This window comes from Erpetoichthys calabaricus, chromosome 17 (genome assembly GCF_900747795.2).
Source record: "Erpetoichthys calabaricus chromosome 17, fErpCal1.3, whole genome shotgun sequence".
In the NCBI taxonomy this organism is placed as follows: Eukaryota; Metazoa; Chordata; class Cladistia; order Polypteriformes; family Polypteridae; genus Erpetoichthys; species Erpetoichthys calabaricus.
In genome coordinates, this window is record NC_041410.2 from 18,906,978 (window position 1) to 18,921,953 (window position 14,976).

At 39.5% G+C, this 14,976-nt stretch overlaps 1 protein-coding gene across 3 annotated transcripts in view; it reads right to left on the reverse strand.

Annotated features, from left to right (window-relative positions):
- Positions 1-1,157, reverse strand: part of znf280d (zinc finger protein 280D) — an 80,659-nt gene extending 79,502 nt beyond the window's left edge. The window contains exon 1 of one of the 3 annotated variants that reach the window (XM_028823828.2): positions 958-1,157. The gene's annotated coding sequence lies outside the window, so the exon portion shown is untranslated. The remainder of the gene's footprint in view (positions 1-957) is intronic. The other 2 variants (XM_028823830.2, XM_028823829.2) reach the window with 2 other exon arrangements.
- Positions 1,158-14,976: the final 13,819 nt, after the last annotated feature.

Sequence of the window (14,976 nt, forward strand, 5' to 3'; positions counted from 1 at the left end):
TGGTCGGTTACTCATGATAATAAATTAGCTCTTGGGACTAGTGTCCCATCCTTGCCTTGCACTGAATGCTGCCAGGGTGGGTTACATCTTCATTGTTCTGAAAATAGCTTAAGAATGCTAGGAGAGTGTCAACAAATGTCAACAAACCTGTCGAACAATGTCATCCGAAAGAACTCTTGGGTTAATACTAATTTAATACATAGCAATTCTTCATTTACTCATAATGTGCTTGTTGCGTGACAATAAACATGCTAGACATGGCACTGCGCTCCAAATTTCTTATTTGCTGCCCCTGTCGAGGTGTTATTTTACATTTGGTGAATTAACATTTAAGGTGCACTCTGAAACAATTGTGATTGTGTGCACTGCACAGGACAAGTTTGCGATTTTCCAATTTATCTCCCGCAACTCTGCGCCATGTGTTTCCGGCTCCTAGTTCACGCAACATCTAAATGTGATATTCACCGAACAAAAACAACCTGCGGCGTTTCCACCCACGCAACTATCGTGCAATACCGCAGCGCTGCACGCATTCAGCTGGCGCTGCAAACCCCCGCCCCGGGTCCAAGAGGGCTCCGAACAGAAGCACCGCACATCCTCAACACAAAAGCAGGCACGTCGAAACGTTCACGTGCGACACCTAAGTGCAGGACAGAGGCCTCCTGCCACCAGGCAACGGACTCTCCAGCTCCCGCTTCCTGTCTCGCCGTTCATCTTCCTCGCGGTGTCAGTCGTCTGGTTAAATAGGCAACGCGACACCGCTCTGTTCTCGCAAAAAAAAAAAAAAAAAAACAACCAAAAATGGCGTCCGGCTCGGTTACAGACAAGAGGACAGGCTACGCTGCCCGCCTCTCCCCGAGCCTGGACTGGCAGCCCGATGCACCGCTGTATCCCGAGTGCAGCGGAAAAGCGCCCCGGCTCGTGTAAGAGGCCAAGGTAGAGGAAAGAGGAGCTTACCGTGCGATCTCACGGAGTAAATTAGATGAAAAGCCTCTTGTTGTTAACAGAAAGCATTTTCTAGGTAGCACCGGGACGCCTTCCCTGGGAGATCGCTAGAACGTACTGTGGTGGATGATGGGTAATTCAGGTCGACTCGGGTTTATTTTTCATTCCCGGGAAGAAAAAAAAAAAACCCAGGAAAAGATGCACCTCCCCCACCCAGCCACCCGCTGCAGAAGTGAATCTCGGCCTGCAGTCGCGATGTTCTTCGCTTCTGATGCTCGTTGTTACCTAGAACAAAACGTGCCGATCGGCTTTTTAAACATGGAGGGATTTGATTCTAGAATGCTGTTGAAAACAAAATGTCAGCTCGTCACAGACGTCGACTAACTATGGCACTCTTTTGCTCAAAGTATTGTGTGATTGCTGAAAATGACAGCATTTATTTCAGAAAGTATTGTGTTTATTATTTTAAAAAGTAATTAGGCTTTTGGGGAAAAAAAACAAAAACACTAAAATCTTTTAAAATCACATGGGACTTGATGCTTTGCATTTGTGGTAGAAAAGCACACGTAAGAAAAACACTATGTTGCCTATGCCAGTTTTTAATACTTATAATTAGCATTGTAATTTTTTTGTCATATTGGGTAACATGTGAAATGTGCAATATGACTTTTTTTGAAGTAAGGGGAAAAGGATAAGATAATTTCAATGTTGAAAAAGAAAAAGTAAAAGACATTTCGGCTGTGTTGCCTTCATCCGGTGTACCATTATATTATTAATATTATGTTATTAGAAGATCACAAGATACCAACCTGGCTTTAATAAAGTTTAATTGTAGGTACACTTGCCCAAGGCCAACAATAACAATTTTTATTTCTATAGCATATCCATATTACTTCCATATTACTAAACGAGAATGGTAAACCGGATATGGACGCAGGGTCGTGCCCGTGGACGCAAAAGTCATAGTGCGCAAGCGCCACACAAAGCCCCCCCCCCATAGTGAAACGGGAGAGACTGCGCAGGTGCCACACAAAGCCCCCCCCCCCCACCACAACAGAGCAAAACGGGAGAAACTACGAACCGTCAGAGTAGGAAACAAAGTAAAACCTCATAAAGAGGATAAAGAACAGGGACAAACACATGAAGAGCAGGTTACAGAACAAAGCCCCCCTCCCCAGAGTACAACGACAGAGACTACGAACCGTCTGACATGCCGCAAGCAGGATAAAGCGAGGTCAGAAATAAAACACAGAGTAGGAAACAAAGTAAAACTTCATAATGGGATTAAACAACGGGGACGAACACATGGAGAGCGGGTTACAGATGATGAAACCTGGAATGCAATAGCTACAAAAAAACCTAGGCACTAAACACATGCACACCGAGATACACAATATAAAGGCAGAACCAACGACAGTTAAACGTCCACACCACACAGTGGATACGGACCCTGAAGGTTCAGGCACCTACATCGGGCGTCACAAAGACCAGTAAAGTACAAAAGGCAAATACGCCTACACAGCATGGTAAGAACCGACATAATACGGAATGCGCAGGCGTGGCCGCCATATTGTGAGTGGCACTAATGCGTAGATCTAATGAACGTGGACTCCTAGATAGATAGATAGATAGATAGATACTTTATTAATCCCAATGGGAAATTCCTACAACGCGCATCTCAAACTGCATAGGCAAAGCAGGCATGGGTTCAACACGACACAGCTCGAGTTACCAAGATACAAACACGCGCCTGCCTGGATATAATTAATAAACGCAAGTGCCTACAACGTGCGTCTGACATGACGCAAACCAGGCAGAGACTCCTCCAAAAAGAAACAGCTCGACTAAACGATATACGAAGTGAAACGGGAAACACTACAAAGTCCGCAGTGCTCCACAATGCACCGCATAATAGTTCGGAAAGAGCTTCGTATTAACAGTGGAGAGACCCACAGGGACACGGGCGAACGCTCCGTATTAAACATACGTCATCCTCACACATCCAATCTATACGGCATAGGTGAATCACATTACAGTTATGCATTATTAACATTACGATAAACATCACAGTATCGTAAACAAATGAAAATTATTACTCGAAAAAGGGAAAATATAATCAGGTACGTACGGGGCTCCGTGTTAACAGTGGAGAGCCCCAGAGTGACACGGGCAAGCTCTCCGTATTAAACGTGCGTCATCCTCACACGTGGCTACCCAGCAGGCACGGGTTCAAAACGAGCGAAGCGAGCAGGGGGCAGAGCCCCCTTGTTTTCATACACAGGATGTAACTCAAAATGCTCTACAAGATGTCAAATTAATAGTTAAAAGCAAAAAAAAAAAAAAAAATTTGATATGAATAATTAAGTGAAGTGGAGTCAGTTTTAGTTATAGAGCACATTTAATAACAACAGAAGTTGACCGAAGTGCTGTACAGCTTCCATAAATACACCAATGCAAACAGTATATACAGTATATCTCACTATTACATAAAAAACCTTGGGATGAGACTTTTTGAGAGAGATGAGACGAGACATTGTCAGAGAAATAATTTCAAGTCCCACAAGAATTGACACGCATTAGCGCTAACAAACGGAAATTACTACTCGGTGAAATAATGGAACAGCAAAAAGAGATCAAATGTATAGGCATAGGTGATATGACAGAAGTATGTAGATATTGTTTGGCTTTAAAGTTTAAGTCAGAGACTTATAGATTGTCTAATTTGTGTTGCCATCAGGGAAAAGTAGTGTTTCTTCCCAATGAAGAGGCGTATCCGCGAGAAATAAAAGATTTGTTATTTGGTGAAAGTAAAATCCACAAACACTACAGGCAAAATGTCCAAATCTACAATAATCTGTTCGCGTTCACATCATTCAATGCTCAAAACGTAGATTTACACGATTCAGGACCATACGCTATGGGAATCTGTGGTCCCGCAGCAATTAAAGCTACGACAAGTTTAATTTCAAAGAAACCACAATTCGGGCAGGTTTATATTTATGATCATAGAGAAGCAATGCAACATAGAATCAAAAGAGTTAAACGATCGGACGTATTAGAAATTCTACAGCCAATAATGGATACAAATCCATACTTACAAAAGTATTGCACTTTACACAAAATTTATCTGAAAAACACAGACAAAGAAGTTTTCTTGAATTTCTATATGAATCCGAAAGATCACCCTCACATATATAATAAACCAACATGTGACGAATTGTCAGCGATAATAGTTTCGAAAGACAGAGATATCAAAGACAGAGCTGATATTCATGTTTATGCAAAAGCACATCATGATTCGTTGCAAGTGGCAGATCCGGGAAGTGACTAGCACATAGGGGTTGGCAAGCGAAGCGAGCAGGGGGCAGAGCCCCATAGTGTATTTATATATAAGGGATGTCTGAGGACCTCAGCGATCATGAAGGAAAGTAAAAGGTCAGTAAGATAAAATGGGGCTAAATCATTCAGGGATGAACAGTTAAATTTTAAACTCAATTCTGTATAATGAATAAATAACATAAAAAAAGAAATAATACACATTTACAGAAAATAGATATATAATTGTAAAAATCCTTATATGTAGAATCATTTTGTTTAAGTCTAAAGATGAGTCCGATGATAAGGTTGGATGGCTGGCGAGATCATAATAAAAATCCAGATAAGCAGGGAAAAAAAAAACAATCTGCCTGGGCTCCAAGGCCAAAAGACCACCCAGCTCCCACTGGGCATTTTACTAGACATACAGTGGTGTGAAAAACTATTTGCCCCCTTCCTGATTTCTTATTCTTTTGCATGTTTGTCACACAAAATGTTTCTGATCATCAAACACATTTAACCATTAGTCAAATATAACACAAGTAAACACAAAATGCAGTTTTTAAATGATGGTTTTTATTATTTAGGGAGAAAAAAAAATCCAAACCTACATGGCCCTGTGTGAAAAAGTAATTGCCCCCTTGTTAAAAAATAACCTTACTGTGGTGTATCACACCTGAGTTCAATTTCCGTAGCCACCCCCAGGCCTGATTACTGCCACACCTGTTTCAATCAAGAAATCACTTAAATAGGAGCTGCCTGACACAGAGAAGTAGACCAAAAGCACCTCAAAAGCTAAACATCATGCCAAGATCCAAAGAAATTCAGGAACAAATGAGAACAGAAGTAATTGAGATCTATCAGTCTGGTAAAGGTTATAAAGCCATTTCTAAAGCTTTGGGACTCCAGCGAACCACAGTGAGAGCCATTATCCACAAATGGCAAAAACATGGAACAGTGGTGAACCTTCCCAGGAGTGGCCGGCCGACCAAAATTACCCCAAGAGCGCAGAGACGACTCAAAAAGGTCACAAAAGACCCCAGGACAACGTCTAAAGAACTGCAGGCCTCACTTGCCTCAATTAAGGTCAGTGTTCACGACTCCACCATAAGAAAGAGACTGGGCAAAAACGGCCTGCATGGCAGATTTCCAAGACGCAAACCACTGTTAAGCAAAAAGAACATTAGGGCTCGTCTCAATTTTGCTAAGAAACATCTCAATGATTGCCAAGACTTTTGGGAAAATACCTTGTGGACTGATGAGTCAAAAGTTGAACTTTTTGGAAGGCAAATGTCCCGTTACATCTGGCGTAAAAGGAACACAGCATTTCAGAAAAAGAACATCATACCAACAGTAAAATATGGTGGTGGTAGTGTGATGGTCTGGGGTTGTTTTGCTGCTTCAGGACCTGGAAGGCTTGCTGTGATAGATGGAACCATGAATTCTACTGTCTACCAAAAAATCCTGAAGGAGAATGTCCGGCCATCTGTTCGTCAACTCAAGCTGAAGCGATCTTGGGTGCTGCAACAGGACAATGACCCAAAACACACCAGCAAATCCACCTCTGAATGGCTGAAGAAAAACAAAAAGAAGACTTTGGAGTGGCCTAGTCAAAGTCCTGACCTGAATCCAATTGAGATGCTATGGCATGACCTTAAAAAGGCGGTTCATGCTAGAAAACCCTCAAATAAAGCTGAATTACAACAATTTTGCAAAGATGAGTGGGCCAAAATTCCTCCAGAGCGCTGTAAAAGACTCATTGCAAGTTATCACAAACGCTTGATTGCAGTTATTGCTGCTAAGGGTGGCCCGACCAGTTGTTAGGTTCAGGGGGGCAATTACTTTTTCACACAGGGCCATGTAGGTTTGGATTTTTTTTTCTCCCTAAATAATAAAAACCACCATTTACAAACTGCATTTTGTGTTTACTTGTGTTATATTTGACTAATGGTTAAATGTGTTTGATGATCAGAAACATTTTGTGTGACAAACATGCAAAAGAATAAGAAATCAGGAAGGGGGCAAATAGTTTTTCACACCACTGTAAATGTTCTTAAGAAGTACCTTATTGTTTCTTAGACTTCACCTTAGAGGATTCGACAAAGTGGGTCTTGTGGAAGCTTGAATTATCTGCTTTCATTCACACATCACAAACAGCTGCAGAGAACTTTGAGATCAGGTGGTTCCACCACGGGAAAAGGGGGAAAAAACAGAAAAGTAGTGGTTATCGTAATAATGATTTTGTTATTTGGTACACTTTATTAATCCCCAATGTTTTTTTTGTGTGACCTTTGAATTGCAAGTTCATTGAAGAATATGTTAATTCCTTCAATATTTGGTTAATTAGGAATATAACTAAAATGTAGCAATGAAAAAAATAATAAAGTGGGTATTTAGGAGATTTTTTAAATGATCCACAGTGTTAGTCCGGCATATCTCTCTATTTTTTATTTATTAAGCAGATGCTTTTATCCAAAGTGACTTACAAAAGACGTCAAGATACTCGAGTAAATGTCAGTTTTGGGGACTGTTTAGGAACAAGTATTACAGGACAAAGTTAAAAAATTGATCATTGCAAGTGAAGAGCTTTAAACCAAACGAAACACAAGACTAGTTTACTCTTTCCTTAGGCTACATCCACTCAACTACATTTTTGTTTAAAACATAGACATCCCAAAAATTGAGACATTTGAAAATGCTCCCCATAGCCATTTACTTCTGAAAATGACATGTCAGGATTATAATGTGATGGGTGAAAACACAAGAGTTTTTAAAATTCAGACTCTAATCGTGCTCTGATTGGTTTTTTGCTTATTACATGTCCCTTCCCTGATTGGGTTTTGCTCATTACATTTTCTCCGCTGCAAATAAATGCTTCTGTCTATGTATGCATGACCTGTGTAGGGAAACTACTACATCATATGTGTTTTTGGTCATTTTAATGTTGGAGGAGACAGTTTTGTAGATAATGTGAAAATGATAGTGTGGATGGAGATCTTTTTAATCTAAAAATGCTAGTTTTTAAATGAAAGTGTAGTAGTCTGGACATAGCCTTAGCTACAATAACCTATCAAGCCATTATCAATTAGAAATTTACAGAACAAAAAAGTCCTGAAGCACTTGTTAAACAAATTCAGCAAGTTAGCAGTTCCGATGGAAATGATCAGTTTGTTTCACCAGCTAGGAGCTACACATGAAAAGACTCTGAAGAGTCTGAATTGAGATTTGATGCCACACAAAGGTGGCAATGCCAGACATTGTTCACTAGCAAACTTAAGTGAGCAAGAAGGACCTCACCAGTGTTTCTACATACGTAGGTGTTGACCCATTGACGACTCTTTAGGCAAGCTTCAAGGATTTGACCTTAATACATGCTGTTACAGTGAGCAAGTATACTAACCTGAAAAGAGGAGTGATATGTGCACATCTCAGCTGGTTGAACACAAGACATGCTGCTGCATTTTGTATCATCTGCAGCAGCTTGGTAGCACATACAAGTACTCCTGCCAGCAGAGAGTTGCCGTAATCCAAATGTGAAATGACCGATGACTGGACCAGTAGTTGTGCTGCATCTCTGTTAGACGCAGTCAGATCTTGTAAATGTTAGATATCTACAAGAATTCAAGACTGTTGCCATGTGGTCAGTGAAGGAATTGATAATCAGGCTGGATCTGCTTGATGCATATGAGCCTGCATTCAGTGAAGAGCATTATGCAAAAATAAACAAAATAGCATACTCCAATCAATAAGTCACTTTTACCAAAACATTGGAATAAAAATAAAAACTAAATAAACTGAATGTGTTATATTATACAGTATTGTTCCTATAAGCATAAAAATTATACTAGTATATTCCATCCATCCATTTTCCAACCCGCTGAATCCGAACACAGGGTCACCGGGGTCTGCTGGAGCCAATCTCAGCCAACACAGGGCACAAGGCAGGAAACAATCCTGGGCAGGGTGCCAACCCACCGCAGGACACACACAAACACACCCACACACCAAGCACACACTAGGGCCAACTTAGAATCACCAATCCACCTAACCTGCATGTCTTTGGAATGTGGGAGGAAACCGGAGCGCCCGGAGGAAACCCACGCAGACACGGGGAGAACATGCAAACTCCACGCAGGGAGGACCCGGGAATCAAACCCAGGTCCCCAGATCTCCCAACTGCGAGGCAGCAGCGCTACCCACTGCGCCACCGTGCCGCCCCACTAGTATATTATTTCTCAAAAATATTAATTAGACACCCAGAAAACAATTTAAAATATGTTGATATTAACTACAAATATACAAATGCGATCACTAAGGTAAAATTTCACTAAGCTATTCAGTAAAAATGAGATGGCATATCAGAGAGTACTTTAGTGTTCAGCTTGCCAACCAGGAGAGCAGAATAAAAATACTATGGCTATTGTGTCAGGGTAGCCCTGACATTGCTATTTTATAGCCAAGTTCACATTGAATATTTAAATCCCAGTGTTTAACTCCTAATGATCTCTTCCCAATGATTCAGTCATATTTGGCCTAGCTTTGATTGACAGTTATTTCATAAAAGAAACAAGAAAACATGAGTAATGGTAAGACAAGTAAATGTCCGAATAACATAACACAGTTCTTCAGACTGTAACCCTTTCACCTTCTTTATTTTATACCTTCCCTTCTCCCCGACCCTCAAGGCCAGGTCTTAAGAATGGAAGAGAACACTGATACTACAATCAATAAAAACCTTTTTATCAAAAAAGTGGAGCAAAGGTCATATACTGCAAAAACAGAAGTTCCCGTCCTTGCAGGTTTCAAGGTTCCATTTCATTAAAGTAATTATTTTATTTTTATTGCATGAAGTTAGGCCACTGTCAAGGCATTTGTCTCAGTTTATTCATGTAGTCCTTTATACTGTATATAATTACTTCTGTCACAGTACTACTAGGTAACTTTGTTTAATGACTGATCATGAGGAGAAGTTGAAGTAAAAATATAAGGAGGAAATAACAGAACTAGGCAACACAGACTGGTGCGCCTTTCTCTGTGGTCAGGCTGCAATGACACCATTATTCTCTGGAGGGGAACCTTAAAGTCGTAAAACTAGAAGAAGCAGGGCAAGAGGCAATGTCCGAGTTGAGGTCATTGCTTCTCTTCCAGATCATTGTCTTCTGGCTTCAGATTCTCCATGTAAAAGGCCCATAGCACCTATGTGTTTGGCAATATACAATGCCAATTAAAAGTCTGGGCACACTGAGAAATGTTCATGTTTTTATAGAAATTGATACCTTTTTTCATTAAATATACACTGCGGTGGGTTGGCACCCTGCCCGGGATTGGTTCCTGCCTTGTGCCCTGTGTTGGCTGGGATTGGCTCCAGCAGACCCCCCGTGACCCTGTGTTCGGATTCAGCGGGTTGGAAAATGGATGGATGGATGGATTAAATATACAATTAAATTGATTTAAAAGCCCATCCAAGACATTGCTAGTTGTGCTAATGGCTATTTCTGCTTAAAATTATTGATTTTTAATTTATTATTCACATATAACTACAAAGCCCTGTTTTTGGCAGCTATTTTTTCAGTGTCCTAATGATAAACTCCCTTAGCTTGTCCTTAATTAACCTTTTTAACTGCTAATTGGTTATTAGAGAAACGTTTGTAATAATGTTATAACCCCTGTAACCTGTTATTCTGTTCTGTATTGGCATTCCTAAAGTTCAGTTCTGTGTTCAGAAATAGTCAAAATGAAACAGTCTTTTCAGCATGTCAGTCTGTTGTTTTTGCAGAATGATGGTTATACCATGTGACAGATTCCCAAGAGACTGAACATTACAATGTATGTACAGATGTTTATATCACCATACATCATCATGTATTTAAATATTCTTATTGCTTTGCTTTGCATTCTTAGACGTTTTGTGAAGTATTTGCTGTAATTAATGCACTATATAAAAGGACTTGATTGATTATAATACTGGGTAGCATGATAGTACAGCTCCAGGAATCAGTCCTAGTCCCTGTGTCATGACCATATTCCTCTCATGTCCTTGTGGGTTCTCCAGATATTCCAGAGTCCAGCCACATCATGTAGAGTTACATATTTGTTTAAGTAATGATTTAATTTATGAGAGAGTGCAATATGCCTTTATATAAGTTGACTTACATGATCTGTATACTGTACAAATAGCTACAATAGCTATAAATATGTTTTTATACACATGAAAAACATGAAGGTTAAATCACTTGCTTACTGCAGCAAAGTGAATCACAGATCAGAATTGAACTAGCAGCCTTGAAGTTTAAAGTCTAATGAATTAGCCATTAAACCACACTCAGTGCATTATGTGAGATCCCTGTGAGGAGCCAGTGCAGTTAAGATAGGCTTTCCAGATTCGCCATGGACCCCTGACACACTGTACCACAGTGGGTTTGAGAATGAGATGAGAATTTTAAGTTTAACTGGCTTAGAATTTCTTAAATTTAAAAAATTACTTTTAAAGCTATAAAAGCTAATCAATTATTGCAGAAATGAGTCATTGTTAATTTGGTCGGCACATCTTTTTACAAAAACATAAAAAATAAAACATATACAGAATGTCTAGCAATTTGTATCCAAGTTAAAAATAATTCATTAAATTATTTTCACAACCAACTCAAAAAGCATTACATAAAAATTAAAAATATCACAACTGATTATACCTGGTAAAATGCTAACTGTTGTATATTCACAGAGCCTAAAACAGATGGCTTAATGATATAAATGTTTAATTTTAAAAAGTCAGCTGTTTTTTAAGTCTGAAGTAAATTAGCTGTGGAAAAATCATAAAAATATGTATTGAAGGAAAATGCAGGATGGATAGCCAGCCATTTTACAGCTCCTTTTGAGCTTTGTGTTTCTTGTCATCTAGCCGTACTTTCTCCCTTTAATTTATGCATTTTCATTCTCTCTGTTGGGCATTTACTCTGCTTGCTCATATCTTACTTTTCAGTTGATTTGCAAGAGTCTCACTTGATTTCTTACTTATCTCCTTGGCACTATAGTGTGGAAGATTATTTTTTTAAATTCATTGGTCTCGGTTAGTAGGGCCGGCTTCCTTGTGAGTCATGTGACCTTGTTTTGGCTTGATTTTGTTATTAAAAAAGGAATGATACCATTAGCAGTATCTGTGTTCAATAGCACAGCTGACAAAAGGAATTCCAATTGTATTGTATCACTCAGAGAACTACTCTCATGTCTCAGGGGGTCTAAATTCATCTTTTATGTCTCCTTTGTTAATTTTTGATAAGTTGAATTATGTTGATAATATTTATCATTCTTTATTTTTAGTTTTATCTATGTATATTAGTTGCCTTTGCTATGTTCTGTGTGTTTTGTGGGTGGTCCCCCAAAAGGCATGGCCAACTGCCAGTCGCCTATGAATCTGGAACGTCTTCCACAGTTCCTGGTGGTTCATCTCAAACATACATAGGCGTGGTGAGTTTACTTGTGTCTTTCTCTTGAGCTTTTGTGAACTCTTGGATTACTGGATGTTTTTGACCTTGCTCTGGATATCTGTATTGGGAACTTGTTCACCTGGATTGCCTTTTATTTTAGGCGATTCTCTTTTGCCTTTGGTGCTCTATATGGAGCATGCTTTTGTTTCAGAGTATTTTTGTGGAAATAAACATTTTTATTCTTTATAAAGATTTTGTGTCACCCTTGTATCTAGCCAGGGTTTGGTGGTATACTCTCCTCTAGTGGGCATTTTTGGAAGTTTTTTTAGTACTAGGGCAGGGATGTCGAACACCAGTCTCTGGAGGGCCACAGTGGCTGCAGGTTTTCATTCTAACCATGTTCTTAATTAGTGACCAGTTTTTGCTGCTAATTAACTTCTTTTTCTTTAGTTTTAATTAACTTGACTCAGGTCCCTTAATAGTTTCTTTTCCTTTAATTAGCAACCAAACAATAATGAGACACAAAACAAGCCGCCACATGACCAGTTCACCTGTGCCCATCACACAACATCTAAAAATAAAGAAATGTGAAGGTCTCAGTAAGGTTGATCTCTCAGGTCACCAAAACATTTTGATGGTGTTCTTAGAAAAAACAGAAAATCAACAGTTTTGGAAATGTCTGCTGTGATAGAAAGAGAGCAGTAACAGGACATGGAATTAAATAACAGGTTTAATTAACAGCAAGAATAAGCTTCTCATTAGATAACTGGTTGGGGTGAAATTGGTTGGAGTTTGAAGACCCAATTTAACTTGTCGTCTGTTGGCTTGTTTCACGTCTCATTTCTGTTTGGCTGTCATTTAATGAAGAAAATAATTCAGAGGACTGAACCCTTAGAAACAGGGCTACTAAAATGAAGAGAAACAAAATTGATTAGCAGTGAAAACTGGTCATTGATTAGGAAAAGGGTTAGAATGAAAACCTGCAGCCACTGCTGCCCTCCAGGCCTGGAGTTTGACACCCCTGTACTAGGGTGTTGTACTGTGTTAGCCATTATGACTGTAGTGAGAAGTTAACTAAAATGACACCTTTTATTGGCTAACTACAAAGATTACAATATGTAAGCTTTCAAGGCAACTCAGACCCCTTCTTCAGGCAAGATGAAAGTGTTGGAAGTGTTTTTGAAAGTCATTGGGTTTTATATGCTTAAGGACTTCAAGTCACAACAACTACCAAGATAACTAACAGGCAAGCAACTATGTGGAACAGCCTAATGGAATACACAAGTCATACACATGGAACATTTAAAAAATACAGTTCCATATACAGGCCATTTCAAAATAACACATGACACATAAATACATCACAGTAGTCTGGTGCTGGAAGTTGAGGTTAGCAAAATTACAGGAAGCTGAGCAGTCACTATTAACAAACATAAGCTTGTAGACAAGGGTCTTCATATACTACTGTTATGAACTTGAGGTTCCTGAGTACGATAGGTCACAATAATGCAGATTCAAAATTCCCACTAGAGGTGGAGGGGACCCTCAAACTCCATCTAGTAATGAGAGGGCAAGCATAGAATCTTTATAAATTAAACTACTGTATTTATTATAGAAAAAATGTGCTGTAGCACAAGGAAGCTCTAAAGAGCAGAAAAGGCAAAAGGAGCTGCCTTACAGGGAAACCCTGCAGCAAACATAGTCCCAATATACAATACTAAGAACAGTCATAAAAAACAGAGCAAAGGGATCAGAAATCCAGAAGTCTAGAATTAAAGAAGTAAAGAATTAATTAAAAATCCAGCAAAACTCACTTATAATAGTACTTTCAATGAACCCAGATGAAACCATGGAAGTTCACTTGGCCCTGAGGTGACTCATTTTGGAAATAATAATATGCCATGTACTAGTTGAAGAAAAAATAAAAGAAATACACGCTCATTTTGTAAAGAAACATGACCACAGATATCACCAACCAACACTTCTCCCTTTAGTAATAAAACAATGTAAACTGCCTTAAGAAAGGAAGCCTTCAATTGTCACATGAGCTTGAAAAATCGTATAGTTATAATTTTCCAATGAGAGAACAGCTCAAATGTCATAAACTTGATCTATGATCCATCCATCCATTTTCTAACCCGCTGAATCCGAACACAGAGTCACGGGGCTCTGCTGGAGCCAATCCCAGCCAACACAGGGCACAAGGCAGGAAAGAATCCTGAGCAGGGTGCCAACCCACCGCAGGACACACACAAACACACCAAGCACACACTAGGGCCAATTTAGAATTGCCAATCCACCTAACCTGCATGTCTTTGGACTGTGGGAGGAAACCGGAGTGCCCGGAGGAAACCCACGCAGACACGGGGAGAACATGCAAACTCCATGCAGGGAGGACCCGGGAAGCGAACCCGGGTCTCCTAACTGTGAGGCAGCAGCGCTACCACTGCACCACCGTGCCGCCCATCTATGATCCAATCCCTGTCTATCAAGAAATTTTCAGAGCATTTTATTGTTAATGCAAATTTCTGGACACATCTCACTGTACCCTACCATCTTACAATAATAACATTGTGGTGATATTGTAAGTCATGCCCGTGTGATGTCATAGGTCATGCCCACATGACCAGAAATGGGCATTGTCATCATAAACAATATGGTCATATCAATGTCAAAACATCAGAAAATATCATCAACCCTAAAGAAAATGGTGATATATGAATAATAAAAATTAATAAGAAACATATTCTGCGGTGGGTTGGCACCCTGCCTGGGATTGGTTCCTGCCTTGTACCCTGTGTTGGCTGGGATTGGCTCCAGCAGACCCCCGTGACCCTGTGTTTGGATTCAGCGGGTTGGAAAATGGATGGTTGCAAGAAACTTATTATACAGACCAAACATAAAAATTAGCCAAGGCTTGGAGCACATTCTTAACACCTAGCGATATTTTCTTTGGGTAGCAATTTTTATTACAAAATTCAAATGAAAACATTTGTCTGGTAAAAAACAGACAACCAGCATCACAACATCCCAATACAATAAATATAATTATAAATTTAGAACAAGGAAGATAATGCTAATAACAAAAGAAACATCCAGCATATGTGATAAACGCACACCAATAAACCAAAACTATCTTCCAGGGTCCTAGAGGGTACAGCAGATTCAGAAAATATTCAGACGCCTTCACTTTCTGCACATTTTATTATGTTGTAGATTTAATTTTAAATGGACACATTTGCCATTTTTGAATATCAATCTACACTCAATAACCTATAATGATGAAAGCATG